An 11,708-nucleotide genomic window follows, 5' to 3' on the forward strand; every position below is an offset into this window, starting at 1 on the left:
CCTGCTCTGATACCAATTGTTGGAAATAATACTGAGAGGGGGGTGAATCAGTATTTGTAAATCAATAATATTTCATTTCCATAAGCATATTTGTATACGCTACTTTAGCTAAGTGAACCAGTGTGTACACGCAACTATTATTAAAGCAACCAGCGTATATGCAGAAAACTTTTGATTTACCCAATTTATCATGCATTGAACTTTAACCAGCATGTCACATATTAATTAGACAGCTCAGTAAAAGCAGAATAAAGCATTACACATAAGCATCACACATGAACACCAATATATAAGGTGGAAACCCAACGTGGGTAAAAACCACTTGCTGCTGTCATCTTTGTCTTCTTTTAATAATAAAAAAATTATGTTTACAATTTTGTACTAGTGCAGACATATACCAGTATGCAGGCTTCTACCTGCAGAAGGCTGCAACCTTCTCTCGTTTTCCAGCTACTACTGGAAGGGAGCTATAACCCCCTAGCTCTTGTACTAGCCAATATGTTTACTAGTACGTAGGTGCCAGCCTACAGAAAACTCCACTCTTCCACCAAGGACCACGTTTCATCAATTTTCAGACTGGATACTCCTGGAACACAACATCATAATCTAGAGGCCATGTTTGATCCAATTTTCATACTAGACCTATCAACAACATCATAGATGCAATACAATCATCAAGTACATAAACCAATCACTGAAACTACTGAATCTGATAATTCAGAATACTATCACCAAAATATAGTCACCAGAACAGAACCTAGATCTCTGTAACAGCAAACAAAACAACTGAAACATTCTTCACAAGGTATACGCTACTTCCCTCTGTCTAACCAGCATGTGTACGCGCTATTGTCAAAGCCAACTAGCGTATACATCTGTAAATGTTAATTCATAATTTTACGGCTATACCAGACTTCAATTATACCCAGAGCATAACATTTACAGAATAATATATGCGTCAATATTCAGATCTAGAATATACATGAGAAAAGACACATAATGACAGTTCATTTTACGCCTTAGGATCCCGATCCATCATTAGATCTAATCCCTCATCATCCACTAAGGTTCATCCTTGGTTTAGATCCAGCAATGCACCATAACCCAATAACCTGCATACTAGATCTCACACTTCATCAGATATTTGATACTTGCACACCTTGGCCTAATGATCTTCTCCTCCTTTTATAGTTTTAGGCCTTTCTCAATACCTTGGACCAAAACCACTTAGGACCAATACCTTGGACCAAATACCACGAACCAATAGCTTAGTTTTCCAACATATACATGCTTTTGCTTCTATTAAAGTGTGTGTGTATGCATACGCGACTTGTATACAGTGAACCTATGTGTACACGTAGCTTGGTCAAGGTGAACTTGCGTATACCTCTCTTTCTTCATTCAGTGTAGTCTGATCTGCAATTCTTTGTTATTAACCTGTTGTAATGTGATCTTTCATCTGAGTGAGTTGCCATCAAGGACAATGCCTTTATCATAATGTCAACAACACCATCCTCGATGTTCTATGACAACTATGACTCGAAAGCGCTGAAAGCAAAACATACTTCCTATGGAGCTTCATAACATAGCTCGATGCAATATTTACAATGACAACTACTGAAACAAAACAACCTATCACTTATGGAGCTCTATAAACCCAACTCGATGTTGTATTTACAATAATATACATATATACAAATCTATACATTTTCTCTAACCGAAAAATAAAAGGATACGAATCTTGCATTAGTGACAAGCAAATTTATAGGCTCGCATCTCCACCCTCAAATGTAGTACCAAGACTCACCTCCTTCCCAAAAATTTCAGAATCCACTGTAAAGATCAAAGTTTGCTTGCAATGTCGAGTACTATAATCCTTGTGCTTCTTATTCTCTCTGTGAACAATTACCGACTCATTGTTCCATGGAACATCCCCAATGTGCTTCTAATTCCATCTAGCAATGCTAATGACCGAAACAAATTTATTCCCCGACCTTTCCTTCTCTTCTACACAGTCCCTCGGGAAATCTGGTCACCCCCTTCCATACAGTGACTCACTTTCCAAGTCGCTCAACATCCCCTTCTTTGCTACAAAATCCCTTGGGCGATCCATCCCGTGGTAATGTGTCCTTGCATCTGAAGGTCCAAAAATAAAGGCATATCCCTACCTCAAAATTATCATATCAGTCATAGGATGCTCATGGAAATCAATGGACACAATTGAGTACCAGTGTCCCACAATGGCCCTGCTCCTGAATGTTTTACCAACATAGTGTTGTATGTTCCAACTCCTTTTACTGTTGGTGTTAATTCTTGTAGTCAGTTTCAACCAACCAAACCAAGAATTTCCTTGTTTTTCTGTACCAAGAACGTAATTTCCATTAGACTAAAATGGAATTAAAATCAATTAAAACAATACCTTATTGGTGGCCCGTCGTTAAGGTACAATTACAATTTTGCTTACTTCCTGTCACAACAAGTCAAACTAGCTCTTTGATCAAACCATCATGTATAAACATATCACATCCAATTAGCTCAAAACACAACCATAATAAATTAGAATCATAAATTATGTGCATAATTAAAAATTGAAATAAAATATTGATACTTATCTTTCAAATGGTTCTTTGCTTCTGCCTTTGTTCTTTGTCCTTTATGTACACATACTGAATCGTTTGCCAAAATCAGCAAGCACCTAATGCCTTCTCTTCTCTTGAATAAGGTATACACATAGGATCAATTTCCAAACCCGACAAGCACCCAGTGACTTCTCTTCTCTTCAAAGCAACAAGGGAATCCGAAGACTATATGATCTCCTCCCCTAGTATCAACAACAAGGGAATCTACAAACTAAACCCCTTCTACCCTCAATATCAAAAACAAGGGAATCCAAAGACTAAATTGCATCTACCCATAATATCACCAAGTCAAGGGTGGTCTCATCCCAAGTTGTCCAGGGCTCCCGAAACTAGTAGCTCCACCCACAGCGTTCCAGGGCTCGAAAGAATTTTTTCCAACCCGTGGCTCTAGGGACTAGTAACTCAACCCACAAGGCTCCAGATGATTTTTCCCAACCTACAACCTCCAGGAACTAGTTACACAACCCATGTTGTTCCAGGGCTCCAGAGAATTTTTTTCAACCCACATTCATAGGGAAACTAAGAACCAATCCCCTTCACAACACACACATATACAAAATGTACAACACCACACATACACCTAGACCTAGTGTACAACACAACACATATACATAAACAATACAATACAAGGAATACACATGTGACAATACAACGACTACACAATACTCATGACTCAATACCACATGTACACAACATAACATGTACAACATATACATAACAATAATACTACACATCTAGAGACCACACTAACTCTACCAGGAAACCTTACCTCTAGTATCTTTCCACAAGGGCTTCACTGGAGGAGTAATATCATACCACGTGGGTTCATACTGGGGGATATATATTGAGGAAAAAATGACATAATATATTGGGGGATATATAGGGGGTAAAGGGTTTTTATATTGGAAAATATAAAAAATGGAGCTCAAAGTTAATGATAGAATATAAAGGGGTGTAAACAATGTTAATGAAAAAAATGGATACCTACAATATCTAGTGAAAGTAGGGGTTTTTTAAATTGGGAAGCTATATTGGGTTTATATTGGTAGGGGGTTAAATAATGTGATTTTTAGACGGATTTTCGAATATGTAGTCAAATTAAGGGTATTGTTTAATATGCCGTGAACGCACGTGATATGTCATAGGTTCACTGAGTGAATCCCCGTTGTATCTTTCCCACATCTTCTTGTGTGTATCCACAACCCAAATCTCGGGTTTGTGGCTCTTCCACTATCCATGCTTGTCCCAACATGCCACAAATCATACAATTTTCATTCCGCTAAAGTATCCTTCAACATTACTTGCCATAGCATAAACATAAGCATATTTATAAGCACATAATATCAAATCATATCCACATGATACTAACCTCATAGATATGTCACGTCTACTCTGTCCACTTGATTCCTCTTAAACTATAAACTTTTTCATGCCATTCACCTGCATAGAGCAATCATTCTTTCACAAGAATGATCCCTAACGACCATGTAAAACAACCAAATAGATATATATATATATATATATATATATATATATATCAGCATAATCATGATCACAACACAAGTACCAGATATCATAAGGTCAAGGTTAAGAGAATGCCCTTTATTCGTGCAATGCATGCACAACATTGAGAACAATAGTTCCCAAAATAGCCAAGACCTTTGATGCCTCAAACCCGTTCACCTTAACTTTCCTCGTTACCTTTATTACGACTAACCTACCACTGTCTAATCCAATTGGTTGTCATATTCTTTCCTTCACCTTCCCTCATATATGCATTAGGCTTCATCTGGATCTTACATTACCTATTGGGTTTCATTTAGATGTCCCCAAGCTCCATTAACTTTCATCCAAGACCCTCAAAACATAAAAGGAAAGAACAAGAAGTAAACAATAATAAAACATTGAAAAAAAATAACAATACGACACCACAAACAAAGTGGCATGGCCATGCACTAGACATAATCAAAACTGAAAATCAAGTGTAAAGAAATCAAAAAACACCAAAATCACAAAAATTTCAAAAGACACCATGATTAAACCTCACAGTTCCCAGTGCTTCAAAGGGAAATATCAACCTGAGCCTTCTTCGAGATCTATGGCAGTCTTTTTTCCATGTAATTTCCTGCATCATAATTCTATAAACACAAAACTGTCAGCGCATAAATAAATATAGTAATATACTAGCTACCTTACTTGTTGTATCGAGTATACTACTATACAAGTGAACACATCCATACCATCTACCAAGGAACTCCAATTCCCTCAACGAATCCAGCCATAACTAAAAACTAGTTGTTATACTTGCATTTGATCAATTTTTTACCATGTATCTTCCTCGTCCCTAAAGTTCTTCCACGCACTTTAACTTGCCCTATCACTTAGTCTTAGAGCATGAGCTCCTTTCCCTACATGATTCATTGAGGATCTTCCTGGAACTCTACACTTGGTTCCTCCTCCACCTCAATGATAGATACCTAGTGACTTGCCTTCCTGTTATGCAATGTTGCATAAATATGGGGAATTCTATGACCTACAACCCCAATTGTCTCTGCCTCCTGCGTACTATAAATCTAAGTTCTGTCACACATCCATTATGCATTTGATAAAAATGTAAGTCCTTCTTGTGATGATCTCCATCATAGGTTCGATGCTACAATGGTTCTGCATCTTCTAACATAAACTCATCCCAAATGAGATCCTCATCTTTGATGCCTCTAACATGCTTAACACCTTCCCACCAGATGTCTTCTTTTCCTTTGAGACTGAAGGTAATTATCTTGCCTTTCATGTACTCTGCTGGTAAATATCCCTACTCACTCTTCCTAAAAGGATGTTGGCAGTAATGGTGATGATGTCTCTTAGAGTCGAAGCTATAATGAAATCTAGAAGCATTACCCCTCCTGCCAGGTGTATCCAAAGATCTTCCATCTCTGACTATATCATTTTTTCCAAATCTGTGTATTCTAAGAGACTTGTTTCCATAAGCCCCATTAGTCTCTTCTTTGTATCCATAACTGATCCTCATCTGTCTTTGTCTCTACAAATCCGAAAACATCTAAAGGATGACTACATTAACTTTTGATTACATTTCCTAAACTCTAGCAATCCTCTCTTGTGCCTTAGTCAAGTTTTCATTATCTATCTTGATAATTTTGGTCTCTACCCTCAGAGTCCTCAATGTATTGACCAAATCAGGAGAATATTCTCCCCCTTGCTGCTCAATTCACTTTTCCCATTCCATAGATTTCACGTCATGCCTGTAAGGGGAGTCATGTCAACTGTAGTCCACTACTTTTCTCTTCATGTATGATCTTCCATTTCCTGCAAACATACCATGTTAGATAAACCAAAGAGATGACATAATCAAAATCATAACTCAATGTATCTCAAGGGAGGCTATCACATATGCAAAGTTCAGTCCAGATTAGTACGACACAATATCATGAGCATATCAACTCATACATGAATATCATAACCATTACCATTTGCACTCGCCAATGCAGATTAACACGATACGTATAATATCAAGATCTTAGCTGCAATAACCATAATCATCATGCATATGATTGCAATTCATATAACAACAAGTTAACTATCATGCATAACTAATCGATGCATGTGCATCTGAGCACACTGGTTAACTAGAATCTATCATGCATGTAAACACAACAACAATAGAATGACATGCATGCAGATAACCACAATGCATATAACAACCATTAATTATCATACCTACATGCCAAAATACAAAACTGTATTGACAATATGCTTTTTACCCCGAGGTCCAGTATTGCAACCTTGCTTTGATACCACCATATAACCACTGCTCACACATTTACCCGCTTTTACAATATCTCGAAGATAAACATGATTTTAGTGCTACTATGACATGAACCGACCTCCAAGTTCCAATTATGGAAGTGGGGCCTATACTCCGAAAACTTATTGATACTCTCAGGAGCACTAAGTCACTCAAAATTCAGTCCACAACCTCTAATGATGAAATACTTAGTAGAAACTAGTTTTCCACAAGCCTAACACCCAAACTACACCCACAACATAGCATGCATGTGGTTATGAGGCTCCAATCACACTCATAAGCATGTCTCCATGCGATTATGACCCAAATATTTGAGTTTTGTGCATGCGGTTTAGGGATATATGCCACCTTTTCAGGCTACCCTCCAGACCACTGACCCAAACTACCTGTAACTTTCCATAATCATGATCAAGATGATAACAATGTCAAACATTAAAACTTGAACAATATCTTGACCTAGACATGCCTAGTACACAATAGACATTTCGTCAAACATATGGTAAACTTGTAAGCTACAAGTCATGAATGCATATCTGATCATAAACCTCTGAAATTCATCTAAGAATCACCAAGAAGGTCTAATGCCCTCTCAAGTAACTACAACAACACTTGTTATCCCATGAATTCATCAATTATTCAAATACTTGTCAAATCATGGACAAGAGCCATAGCTAGAGCACATCATAGAGCCATTCTTATAACCAACATGTAACCAAAATATCAACCATGAAAAATGTGCCATAAAATCATCATAATAACAAGTACATGCATTTGTTAATTATATTAGAAGAATAGTTCATATTAACTCATGCAAAATCCAAACAAATTAGGGACTTCCACATGCCACCTATTGAAATAGCAACAAGAAATGTTAAAAGTAACATCAAGAAAGAAAATCCTAATTTAATTTGTCCTTGAATTAAATTAGGAATTAAATTGTAACTCCACATCTCATGACAACTTGTAATAGTTAACTAAGTTAATTTGACTTAGCTAGATCACTTAATTCAAGTTGAGGGTATAACTAGTGTCTCCTAAAATTAGGAGCACTAGTTGAGTTTATTTTGAATTGTAATTATTTAATTCAATCCATCTGAGTTAAAGTCAGTGAAACTAGTTCCAACTAATGGAGGTATTAGTGGAAGGTCCAATAATGGGGTATAACCTGCGCTAGTGCGATGTAACTTACTATAGTGGGGTGTAATTTGCAGTAGTGGGGTGTAACCAGCAGTAATGGGGTTTAACCTACAACGATCAACCAGTAAACTGAAGATTCACTCATAATTAACTCATGCATGTCAAATCATAGAAAGATGTAGTTGAGATTGCAGTTCAGGGATAGTATACTATTAGTTGTAAAATCATCTAAATTAAATCGATGATGCATGTACTCGGAGGAAGGCCTATGAGGATTGCTCAATTCATAACTGAAAAATTTCTCCACTAAATAGGAGATGATTCCCAAGGCAACAATGCAAGGAATTAGGATCTTGGAGGCTTGGAAATTTGGCTAAGTATTGGCCAAAGGTAGTCAGTGAGGCAGAGGATAGAAAATATTTGTGCAGGTTGAGCTCAAGTTTGAGCAGAGCATATTGTATTTATCCATATTCTTAGACTAATGAAATATACAGATAGAAGGGGTTTCTAGCTATGGCCTTCCCTAGGAAATCATTGTGTTATGTGTCATTGAATTCTTTCTCTTATATGCTTCGTGATTTCATCAATCAATTATTATTTTCGCTGATCAGTAGAGTAGATCCAAGTCAATTATTTTATCATATTACAATTTGCGGTTTAAATCTACAAGGAATTTCTACCTCGTATCATAGTTCACATCACAATAGAAGAGGATAATACGAGTTTGTTTTTTGCAGGAGAAATCAAATTTGCAGTATCATACTTCAGATCCAACAGGATGTAATTCTACAGATTGAGACTCGAATATGCTCTTGAGGATAGTTCGAACTATATTTCTTGGAAGGAGAGGATGGAGGAAGTGTTGGAAGACAATGGGCTTAAGGATATCATAGACAAAGATATTCCTAAGCTAGCTAATGCTCAAGATCTTGCAGAGTGGAGAAAGTGTGTGGAAAAGGTGAGAAGGATTATCCTAGAAGGAGTTCGAGATCATATTTTCTCGAACCTCCATGGTAAGGAGACTCCATTTACAATGTTGAAGGCCTTGACAGACCTATTTCAAAACAACAGTGACAATAGGAAGCTTGCAGTGAAGGAAAAGCTCAGAAAAATCAAGATGGAGAAGAGCGACACAATACCGAAGTACTTGACCAAGTTCACTCAATGTCAAGATGAGCTTGGAAGTGTCACCGTTATAGTTTCTGAGGACGATATTGTTAGCATAGCATTTATATGCCTTCCCAAGAGCTGGCACAGTTACCAAGACTCAGTTAATGGGGAGGAGAAGATACCAAAGTGGGAGCGGTTGTGGTCCGACTTCATACAAGAAGAGATTCGGCGGAACACTAGAGATGGGACCTCATCCAAGGAAGTGGAAGAGGACATTTCATTACTCAGAAAAGAAAAGAAAGCCAATGGAAATCACTCCCAAGGAAAGGAGGGTGGCAAGAAGAAGGACTTGTTGAACATCGTATTTTCCTTGTCATGAGTTTGGGCACTATGCCACAAAATGCCCACAGAATAAAGCGAGAAAGAAGGATCCTGCAGTAGTAGTAGTAGGTAAATCTCTAGCTTCACAATTCAAACTTGATTTCACTCTCATTGCATGCATGGCAAGAATTGTAATGGGAAGCATGTGGTATCTCGACAATGGTGCCTCATTCCATATGACGGGGAATAGAAATCTCTTTAGTGACTTGGAGGAGAAAGACCTAAAGAAGAACATAGAGTTAGGAGATTATGGGAGGTATAGAGCGACCGGCATTAATACTATTACTTTTCAGGGGAGTCTGGCTCCCGTATGAGACTCACAGATGTGATGTATGTTCCAGGACTAAAGAAGAATCTTGTTTCTGATGTGCTATTGGAAACATTGTGGCTACAATGTGATATTTAGCAAAGGAAAGGTTTTCCTTAGACACATTGCCATGGGACAGGTGAAACAAATGGGTGTGTGAATCAAGAACATGTATGCACTTGAGGTACAAGTTGCATGAAAGGCCTTGAAGAGCAAGGTAAAGGTTAAAGACTTGGTGGTTGAGAGGGAGCATACATTACCCCTCAACATGTAGCCTCAGAAGCAGCCTCAGCAAGTTATTGAGCAACCACAGTTGGAGAAGCAGATAGGAGACTGGGTGGAGACATCAACTCAAGCAGATACCTCCAATAGGGGAGAATTTTGATCCAAGTGGGTAGAAGGAGCACATGTAGCCATACCTCCAAGTGTGAGGTGGGGCGGTATGAAACCTTAGTCCAAGAGTTTCAGAAATTGGGCAAAATCTATTGAGGTGTTTTTTCCCTCATGGATCATTACCTTGCTACGAGGGGCCCATAGTATTCAGTAGCAGGAGGATCAGTGTTAGTCAGATATTGAGGAGTGTAGATAAGTGTTGACAATAGAGCAAGAGGCTTAGTAGAAGAGTCAACAGCAACACAATTTTCCCAGTAGACAGTTGAAGACATAGTTGATTCAGTTTATTTTGTTTGGATGTATTTTTAGTTGTAGATGTTGCAGTAGTAACAACAATAGTGACAAGTGTAGCATGCAGAACATTTGAAAGGCACTAGATCGAGAAAGAGTTGAATTTATTTCTTGTTGAGAGGGAGTTAAAAGTAGCAACAAGAAATGTTAAAAATAACATCAAGAAAGAAACTCATAATTTAATTTGTCCTTGAATTAAATTAGGAATTAAATTGTAACTCCACATCTCATGACAACTTGTAATAGTTAACTAAGTTAATTTGACTTAGTTAGCTCAGTTAATTCAAGTTGAGGCTCTAACTAGAGTCATGTAGAGTGTCTCCTACAATTAGGAGCACTAGTTGAGTTTATTTTGAATTGTAATTTTTTAATTCAGTCCAACTGCGTTAAAGTTAGTTAAACTAGTTCTAACTAAAGGAGGAATTAGTGGGAGGTCCAGCAATGGGGTGTAACTTGCAGTAGTGGGGTGTAACATGTAGTAGTCGGGTGTAACCTGCCATGATTAACGAGTAAACTAAAGATTCACTCATAATTAGCTAATGCATGTTAGATCAGAGAAAGACCTAGTTGAGATTGGAGTTCATGTACAATTTACTACTAGCTATAAAGTCATCTAAATTAAACCAATGGTGCATGCACTCAGAGGAAGGTCTATGAGGATTTCGCAATTCATAATTGAGGAATCTCTCCATTAAATAGGAGTTAATTCCAAAGAGAACAACACAAAGAATTAGGAGCTTGGAGGCTTGGAATTTTGGCTAAGCATTGGCCAAAGGTATTCAATGAGGTAGAGGATAGAAAATACTTATGAAATTTGGGCTCAAGGTTGATCAGAGCATATTGTATTCATTCATATTCTTTAACTAATGCAATATACAGATAGCAAGGGTTTTTTGTTATGGCTTTCCCCAGGAAATCGTTTTGTTATGAGTGATTGAATTCTTTCTCATATGCTTTGTGTTTTCATTAATCAATTATTGTTTCCACTGATGAGTAGATTAGATTCAAGTCAGTTGTTTTAGAATATTACAATTTGCAATTTGAATCTACAAGAAATTTCAACCAAATAGATTGGGTTGAACCAAATCTTTCTTTCAGCCAATCACCCTTGTGCCATATTTCAAGCATGAATGTGGGATCTCATGGGATAAATGAACACATAATAAATCAGGGACTCTAAATATTAAACCACCTCCGCCCTCAAGATACTATGATCTCACCTAAACTAGTCCCAAGATCACAAAACCAAACCAAGCTTGGATGCCTCATAATTTATTCACCATACCTTGAGGAATTTTCATGTCTCCACCCACCTTTGCAATGCTTCCCCAAGGAAACCATTTCCACCACCAGCCCTTGGTAATTTTCCCGATACCACCTCACTTGGTTCCATAAAGTTATGGAAATCAAAATATCAACTGAGAATGAACCCTATGACACCATGGTTATTCGGGAAATGGCAAGGCAAGGCTGAAACCACTATCACTCCAGGAAAAATCAATGCCAATGATAGCAAATGAACCAAATAAACAAATGCATGTACCATGCATTCACATCCTAGCAAGGAAACCACATATGCAAACTGTTACCTACAAGATCTTCTTGCTGAAGTTGTTGATCCAACCTT

The sequence above is a fragment of the Pinus tabuliformis genome, chromosome 1_1, assembly GCF_031772625.1.
Source record: "Pinus tabuliformis cultivar Carrire ecotype Pingquan chromosome 1_1, CPIR1, whole genome shotgun sequence".
In the NCBI taxonomy this organism is placed as follows: Eukaryota; Viridiplantae; Streptophyta; class Pinopsida; order Pinales; family Pinaceae; genus Pinus; species Pinus tabuliformis.